Source organism: Paramisgurnus dabryanus, chromosome 17 (assembly GCF_030506205.2).
Source record: "Paramisgurnus dabryanus chromosome 17, PD_genome_1.1, whole genome shotgun sequence".
Lineage (NCBI taxonomy): Eukaryota > Metazoa > Chordata > Actinopteri > Cypriniformes > Cobitidae > Paramisgurnus > Paramisgurnus dabryanus.
Window position 1 is genome coordinate 13136692 of NC_133353.1, and position 8454 is coordinate 13145145.

The 8454-nt window shown below is 38.5% G+C and overlaps 2 long non-coding RNA genes across 2 annotated transcripts in view; both read right to left on the reverse strand.

Moving 5' to 3' along the window:
* Window positions 1-49: 49 nt before the first annotated feature.
* On the reverse strand, window positions 50-1245 carry LOC135787498 (uncharacterized). Its single transcript, XR_010547072.2, has 4 exons — window positions 987-1245; window positions 745-816; window positions 541-626; window positions 50-306 (listed from the first exon to the last, which is right to left on the reverse strand). It is a non-coding gene; the product is annotated as an uncharacterized lncRNA (long non-coding RNA).
* A 155-nt stretch (window positions 1246-1400) lies between these two features.
* LOC141280943 (uncharacterized) overlaps window positions 1401-8454 on the reverse strand; it is a 28473-nt gene continuing 21419 nt past the window's right edge. Inside the window, exons 2-3 of the long non-coding RNA XR_012335291.1 lie at window positions 4508-4630; window positions 1401-1866 (exon numbers count right to left, since the gene is read on the reverse strand). This is a non-coding gene — a long non-coding RNA (uncharacterized lncRNA). The remainder of the gene's footprint in view (window positions 1867-4507; window positions 4631-8454) is intronic.

The following is an 8454-nucleotide window of genomic DNA, read 5'->3' on the forward strand; positions in this document are numbered from 1 at the left end:
GCATACGTCATAGAGAATTATTATTATTATTATTACAGAAAAGCAACCGTTACATTTTAAGGGAAGAATGAAACTACGATTGTATATCTTATGTTTTTAACTGAATGGCGTATGCGGTCAACAAATACGACTTCCGGAAGACGCACCGAAATCCTGGATGGGATGCGTCCGGGAAGAATGGCACGTATGGTCACCCTACATAATAGGATGGCTTTTTGAGGCTGTTGGGCAGTCCTGCAACTTTAACTGTCATGCCTTGATTTACCAGAGATTGGTAGGGGAGCCTTCCAGTACCTCCAGCATCCTCTGAAAGACACGGGCAAACACATGCATGTACATGTTACACATTGTAACACAGTTGGACAATTGTGACTCTCCCATCCTGTTAATAGCCAGTGTACAGGCTGGAAACAGTCGGTAATGTGTCATAATCTTATGGTTGATGGACACAAATAAGTTATTGATTTGATAATAATGCCATGAAAACATGAAGGTATATTAGGTTATCAAGACTTAAAAAGTGTTTGGACATTTGCTTACTATATTTTTGGTTAAATAGATCTTGCACTTTCTCAGCAGTACATTGACTTCAACTCTGGTTCTCGGTGTTGCGGCTGAGAAGCTGGCTACAGATGTAACAACAGACAACAATCAATTTTATAAACTATATTATGTATATTGGCACTATTACAGACCTGAGTCCATTTCTGTGGATATACGGATATTTTATATAACCAATATTACCTTTGAAATGCAGTGCAAAGTTCACTGTGTCTGTTGAGTCCAGAAAATCGCTCGTTTGGTCTTCTTTTTCAGCTGAAAAAAAAAATTAGAAATAAACATGTTAAAATAAAATGCTAAAAGTGATTGAAAGTAAGGACTTGGAAATCTATGAACAAATAAAAATATACATTTATTAAAGCAACTTAAGTGTAAATAAAAAATTAACCAAATGAAGAAGAAAACTGAAATGTAATTAACTTTACCAGTGGAGGATTGAACATTTGTAGAATTTCTTCAGCCTCCCTGGTAGCTGCTTCAAGTTCAGCATTGTCAGCTTTCATTTCAAGATGCTTTGAAATAGTTGCAGCTTCCTGGCATAACTGGTCAAAACCTGAAGATGCCATATTGAAAGAATGCAAATAGAAATAGGCTAAACAAATTGAAAGAGGGACAAACAGAGAGAGAGTGAGAGTGTGTGTGTGTGTGTGTGTGTGTGCGCGCGTAGGAGAGTAGGGCTGTGCAATTCATCAGTATTCGTCTGCAATTCATGCAATGTGTTTCATCAGTAAAGCCGGTTCCGTGATTAGAAGTAAATCGCCATCAGCTGCTTTCAGATGGAGTGGCATTTATTACACAGACCCATAGTTCACCGAGAAGCTGGGCAAAATCGGGTTCAAATCGAGGAAAATCGACTCCGATATTCTATGCAATTTTGCCTAGCTTTTTGGTGAACTACGGTTCTGTGTAATAAATGCCGCTCCATCTGAAAGCAGCTGATGGTGATTTACTTCTAATCACGTAACCGGCTTTACTGATGAAACACACATGAGAATTGCAGACGATTTTTTGCACAGCCCTATAGGAGAGTGAGTGAGTGAGTTGGAGAGTGAGTGAGTGAGTGAGTGAGTGAGTGAGTGAGTGAGTGAGTGAGTTGGAGAGTGAGTGAGTGAGTGAGTGAGTGAGTGAGTGAGTGAGTGAGTGAGTGAGTGAGTGAGTGAATGAGTGAGTGAATGAGTTGGAGAGTGAGTGAGTGAGTGAGTGAGTGAGTGAGTGAGTGAGTGAGTGAATGAGCTCTTAAAAGAGCCGTTGGTTTAAATGTTGTGGAGCGTGTAGATGGAGGAGTATGAGATGTATGTGAAGAAACTGCAAGACAAAAAAATTGTGAATTACAAACTTTGGATATTTTTTAAATTCTTTATTTACTAAATATTGTATGTGTATAACTATTTACAACAAACCCCAAGATCCGCCCACTATCATAAGACTATATAATAAGATAAATAAATAAATAAACCGGCAATAGAATAAAACTGACCAAAAAAGAAGGATCTGAATGTCTAAAGATTTCTGAATTGTACATCAAATGTATTAAAAGCATGGTGTTGTTGTTACTGTTTTTACTATGTATAAAAAGGCTGAACTACTGTGGTAAAAGCATAAGGTTTGCTGTTACTGTACTACAAAATACCACAGAAGTAAACTAACTGCGGTAGAAACATGGTACGATTTGTGTACTATAAACACAAAATACCACAGTAGAAGTACATTGGTAGTTACAGTTTTTCTCCATTGGTTTGGCTCATTTCTTGAAACAGAAATTACATTCTCAAAACTCTAAGATAATTTGGCAAAACAGTCTTACAGTTCAGCTCAAGACTATAGCTTGCTTGCAAAAGCTCATATATTTCCCAAAACTGTTCACTCATGCTTCAAAACTAAATTCCTTTCCCATATAAAGAGTCAGTGCCACAAAAATGGCGAATATCCTTCTCAACTGCTTGCCTCATTTCTTGAAACAGACCGGACGTTCTCAACACTCTTGGTGCTTTTGTCAAAATAAAGTGGATGGTTCGGCACAACACCATGGTTCACCTGCAAAAGCTCATACCTCTCCCAAAATAGTTCATTCATGTGTCAAAACTAAATATCCTTCTCATTTTAACAGTCAGTGCCCCCAAAATGCATCGTCCCTTTGGCATTGTGTAAGCACTGCAAGTCGAAATGTTTAAATGTTTTGTCACTATGGCAGGGGACCATTGAAATATCTCTTATGTCCACTTTTCAGTCTTAGCCCTTTATTGACAATGGTTACTGTACTGTTTTTTGTCTAGCTAACAGAATACAATTTTGTATAAAACTGAAAAAAAAAATTTTAGGGAAGAGTAGCCTCCAAGCTTTGACACCACACATTGCACTCACACTGCCAAGGAAATTGTAACGACTTTTATTCACACACAAAGTAACTTCCATACACCAGACCAAAATAAAATATATAAAGCATAATATACTCTAATATAAACACAAAAAACAATGAAAATTATATGCAGCCTGCTGTAAATAATGCGAAGGTTTCAGAACTAACATTTCTTCACTGGTCGCTGTCATCACCCTTCCTCTCCTGGCCACCATCCTCACCCTCCTGACCATCCACACGCTGCTGTCTGTCTGGCCACAGATTCTCATCCACATCACAGTGTATTATTCTCCCTTGCGATGCAACGTGGGAACAAAACAGCGTGCCTGTCGCAACCATCCCCTACACTGATCAACTGTAATATCCTAACACGCAGCGTTCATCATGGAGCAGGGACCTTTGATTTTGAGCCCTATGCTCATATATCTCCACCTCCTAGAGGAGAAAAACTCAATAGGATTGAGGAAAGGAGAGTAAGGTGGTAGGAACACCATCACCATCCTTGGATGAGCAGTGAACCAGTCCCTGATTAGCAGGCCACTGTAGAAATTCACATTGTCCCATACAATGGCATATTGTGGTAGGTGAGGCCCGGCGAGACCTTTCTCATTTTGAGGGATCAAATCAAAATGAAGGCGGTCCAAGAAGATGAGGAGCATCTGTGTATAGTATGGGCCAAGACTGGGGATGTGAGTGGCCACACCATTCTCAGATATGGCATCAAACATAGTAATATTGCCCCCTCACTGGCCTCGGACATCCACCGTGGCCCGGTGGGCAATAATTTTATGGCCACGTCTTCGGCCCTTGGCCAGGTTGAAGCCAGCTTCATCCACAAACATGAGGATGTGAGGGGCCTCGTTTCCTTCCAATGCCATTATTCTCTACAAAAGCGTAAACTCCTACTTTGTTAGTCAAGTTTTAGTTTTACCTGACTGTCAATTGCTGTAATAAATTTATCAAATGTTCAAAGCATTCATATTATGTTATTCATGGTATTATGTTCTTGACTAATTTTGCCAATTGAACAGACTATTGTGCATGTGATGACTTATACAATGAAATGACGCTGACACGTTTTGGAGTGAACAACCATTAGACTGAGAATCAACCAATCAGTTTAGATCAACAAGATCTATTCACTTGGAAATTGTGCTAAATGTAGGCTACCTGTACTTAATCAGTTGCAAAGATGTACTGAGCTATTGAGACATCTACTTAGACATTTGCAATTTGATGAAATGAATGAGAAATTCAATTCTGTTGTGAACACTTGCCAAGTGGTTTGGAGGTTTGTCCATGTTGTTTTGAGAATGTAATTTCTGTTTCAAGAAATGAGCCAAACCAATGGAGAAAAACTGTAATTCCAAAAATATGAATATAATAAAATGATCGAGGATCTGTCACATTATGTTAATGGTGACTAACATAACGTGACTTTTAATCACGTGCTAATCACTATTTTGAACAAAAAGAATGTAATATAGATGACCAATACAATTCAGACAACATTTAGAAGCCGATCTGGATTAATAAAAAACATATAATGAATTTAATATCGAACAAACAGAAATGTAATGGTATACTCACAAAGATGTGGCGACTGGCGACGTTTGTAAATTGATGATAAACATCGCGATAATATGCGAAAGAGATTTGGGTCACGGCAGGGGCGTAGCCACGGGTGTGCGGGAGCCACCCACAGTGGCACACCTAAAATGGATGCAGAATATTTATTTATAGTTTCAATAAAAAAATGTTTACTAAACCTGGGCTGTTGTTGTTTACTTAGAATATATATTTTTTTTAAATCAACCATTTCACGCGTAAGTTAAAAATATTTAACTTTAAATATCCGACCCCTTGTGTCCATGGCGACGGGCCATGATTGTCACGTGACACACCGCAACAACAATAATGTATGCTATTCATCTTATTTCGTTTTTACTTTTTTTTACTTTTTTTTTCAAATATTAACTTGCTTACCATGTCAATTCTGATATTCCGACCCTTCGTTTAAAGATCTTTATAAATTATCTTGATCTATAACGAGATGAGTCCTACGGAAGAGGATTAGGGCCACTGATGAAAAAAATATTTGAATTCTGACTTTATTCTCAGAATTCTGAGTTTAAAGTCAGAATTCTGAGTTTAAAGTCAGAATTCTGAGTTTAAAGTCAGAATTCTGAGTTTAAAGTCAGAATTCTGAGTTTAAAGTCAGAATTCTGAGATTAAAGTCAGAATTCTGAGATTAAAGTCAGAATTCTGAGATTAAAGTCAGAATTCTGAGAATAAAGTCAGAATTCAAATATTTTTTTTCACCAGTGGCCCTTATCCTCTTCGGTAGTGTCCTGTCCACCGGATTTACAGCACCTGAATTCCTCAGCGTTTCTGGTTATCTTGCCTGCTTGTGACACACACAGATTTTCTGATGCACACCCAGAGTTTTTTTCTGGCTACGGGTCACGCTTCTTGAATGCGATGGACAGTATCGTATGGTATAGTACGATTTAATCTATGCTTTGGATGTATATGTTCAGGACAAACGTAATAGCACTGCAATAAATTGGCTATATTAGGTTAAGGACCAACGTAATAGCACTGCTTATATGTTGGCATGTAACGTAATTGCGATTTGCAAAATAGTTTCCTCAGAACGTATTTCATGTGATACAGGGTTGAGCTGAACGATATATCTTGTTGGGATGACACGCCAGCATTTTTGTTTATTAGCAGCTCAAATGAGCACGTGACGCAATATTCTTTTATGCTGCTGAATGATCTCCGTTTCAATGCAGTAATTGGCTAGCTCAGTGGTTTTCAAACTGGGGGCCGGGGACCCCAGGGGGGCCGCGAGATGGTCCCAGGGGGGCCCCAGTTTTACGACATTTTATAAAATACATTCATTTATCATGAATTCTGTGTAATTAAACCTAAAAAATAATAAGCCAACTAACCAACAGCACTACTAGGGATAATTTTATATGTTTTGTTTAATTAAAATATTACATTTTAAAACTGTTTTTGTCATAAATTTTCTTTCGGGGGGCCGCGAAAAAATGCACTGTACACAAGGGGGGCCGCACGCTGAAAAAGTTTGGGAACCACTGGGCTAGCTAACTTACCTGATAACTGCTTCAATCTAGTTTGCAACATTTCTCGTGGTGAATGTTTATATGCATGTTATCTCTTGTTTTAAGGAGCTGAACCATAACTTTTGTTGTCATGACGCGCGCGTCCTCACTATGAAACGCTCATTACAGCATTGTTTGGGCTTCTTGTTCACACAGAGGGTTTTCCGTGTATCTGACTAGGTCCTCTTTCCGGCAACGATCCCAAAAGATATACGAGACGTGTTTGTGTTCACACAGACGCTTGTCTGGCAATTTTACGTGTAATTTCTGGGACCAAACGTCTGTGTGAATGGGGTTCTAACATTCCCAGAAAGCCCTCTGTGTGATCAAGACGCAGAAACAACACTGTAAAGCCCTTTTCACACAGATATGCCGTAAGATACACGGGACAGGCATCCTGGAATTTTCTGGGAAAGTTTGATATTTTATTCATTCACACTGACATGATTACCCGGTCCCGGAAAGACACGTGACCTGTTGAAAGTCCCGCCCTCTCTTCTACGCAGCGTCTGAAGTTTGCATATTTTTTATTATTTCTCTCTCCAGAAACAACTCTCGTGCATTTTTGTTTATGATAAGACTACAAAGGAGCGCGTGAACGCACAGTTCTATTCTGGTGAATGATCTCAGCTTCAGAGTGGATATTTGACGAGCTCCCTGATTTCTGCTTTGATACAGTTTTCAGACATTTCTCATTGTGATTGTTTATATGCATTTCAAACCCGCATTTTGAGGAGCTGAACGATATATCTTGTTAGGATGACGCGTGGGTATTTTCCTTTATTATAGCTCAAATGAGCACATGACGCGATATTCTTTTATGCTCCTGAATGATCTCCGTTTCAACGCAGTAAGTAACAAGCTAACTTACCTGATATCTGCTTCAGTCCAGTTTGCTGACATTTCTCGCAGTGAATGTTGTAAATCCCTCATTTTAAAGAGTTGAACCAACTTCATGTTGCCATGACACGCGCGTCCTCACTACGGCACGTGCGTCATTGTTTATGCGTCTCATTTATCATTTCCTGATAACTGCTTCAATCTAGTTTGCACCATTTCTCGTGGTGAATGTTTATATGCATGTTATCTCTTGTTGTAAGGAGCTGAACCATAACTTGTGTTGTGATGATGATCGACACGCCCATTACGTCATTCTTGCGGCTTTCTGTTCACACAGAGGGTTACCCGCGTATCTTACTAGGTCCTCTTTCCGGCAACGATCCCAGAAGATTAACGGAACGAGTTTTTGTTCACACAGACGCTTGTCTGGCAATTTTACGGGTATTTTCTGGGACCTAGAGGTCTGTGTCAATGGGGTTTAAGATTCATGCCGTAGTGAGGATGCGCATGTCATCGCAACAATAAAGTTATGGTTCAGCTCTTTAAAATGAGGGATTTACATGCAGATTAACATTCACAACGAAATGTCTGCAAAATGGACTGAAGCAGTTATCAGGGAGCTCGTCCTTATCCGCGCTGAAGCTGTGATCATTCAGCAGCATAAAAGAATAGCACGTCACACGCTCATATAAGCTGAAATTAAAACAAAAAAGCACGCGCGTCATCACAACAAGATATATCATTCAGCTCTTTAAAATTAAGGATTTACACGCACATTAACATTCACGATGAGAAATGTCTGCAAACTGGACTGAAGCAGTGATCAGGGAGCTCATCAAATATCCACTCTGAAGCTGAGTGCACACACACAGATTCCAGAAAATATATTGGCAGTTTGAATGAACCAAAAATTAAAAGATACTGGACAAATCCCGGATGCATTTTCCGTAATTTCTGTGTGAAAAGGGCTTTATTGGATAAAAGCCTCATAAATGTAAATGATACAGGAATTTGTGACACCTGATGGTCTGTGGGTGGTACTGCAGGGGGACTGTCAATTATTATTGTTCACTTTAAAATGAAAATACTGTAAACAATTTCTTATCCTCATGTTGTTCTAAACCTGTATGAATTTCTTTTTTCTGATGAACACAAAAGAAGATATTTTGAGAAATGATGGTTAACATATAGCAGATAGTGACCATTGACTTCCATAGAAGGATAAAAATATTTTGAAGTATTGTGATAAATAATAAAGAAAATATTTAGATAAATGATGGTAAGCAGCACACAGTTGACAGTACCCATTAAATTCGAACATATATTTTTTTCTACTATGGAAGGCTATGGTCACTATCTGCTGTGTGTTTACCATCATTTATCAAAATATCTTTTTTTTGTGTTCATCAGAAAAAAGAAAATCATACAGGTCTAGAACAACATGAGGATGAGTAAATGATGACAGAATTTTCATTTTAAAGTGAACTATCCCTTTAATGATTGAAATATACAATATTACAGCTCATACAATGTTAAAGTTAAATTTAAAGTGTGGTTAAATAT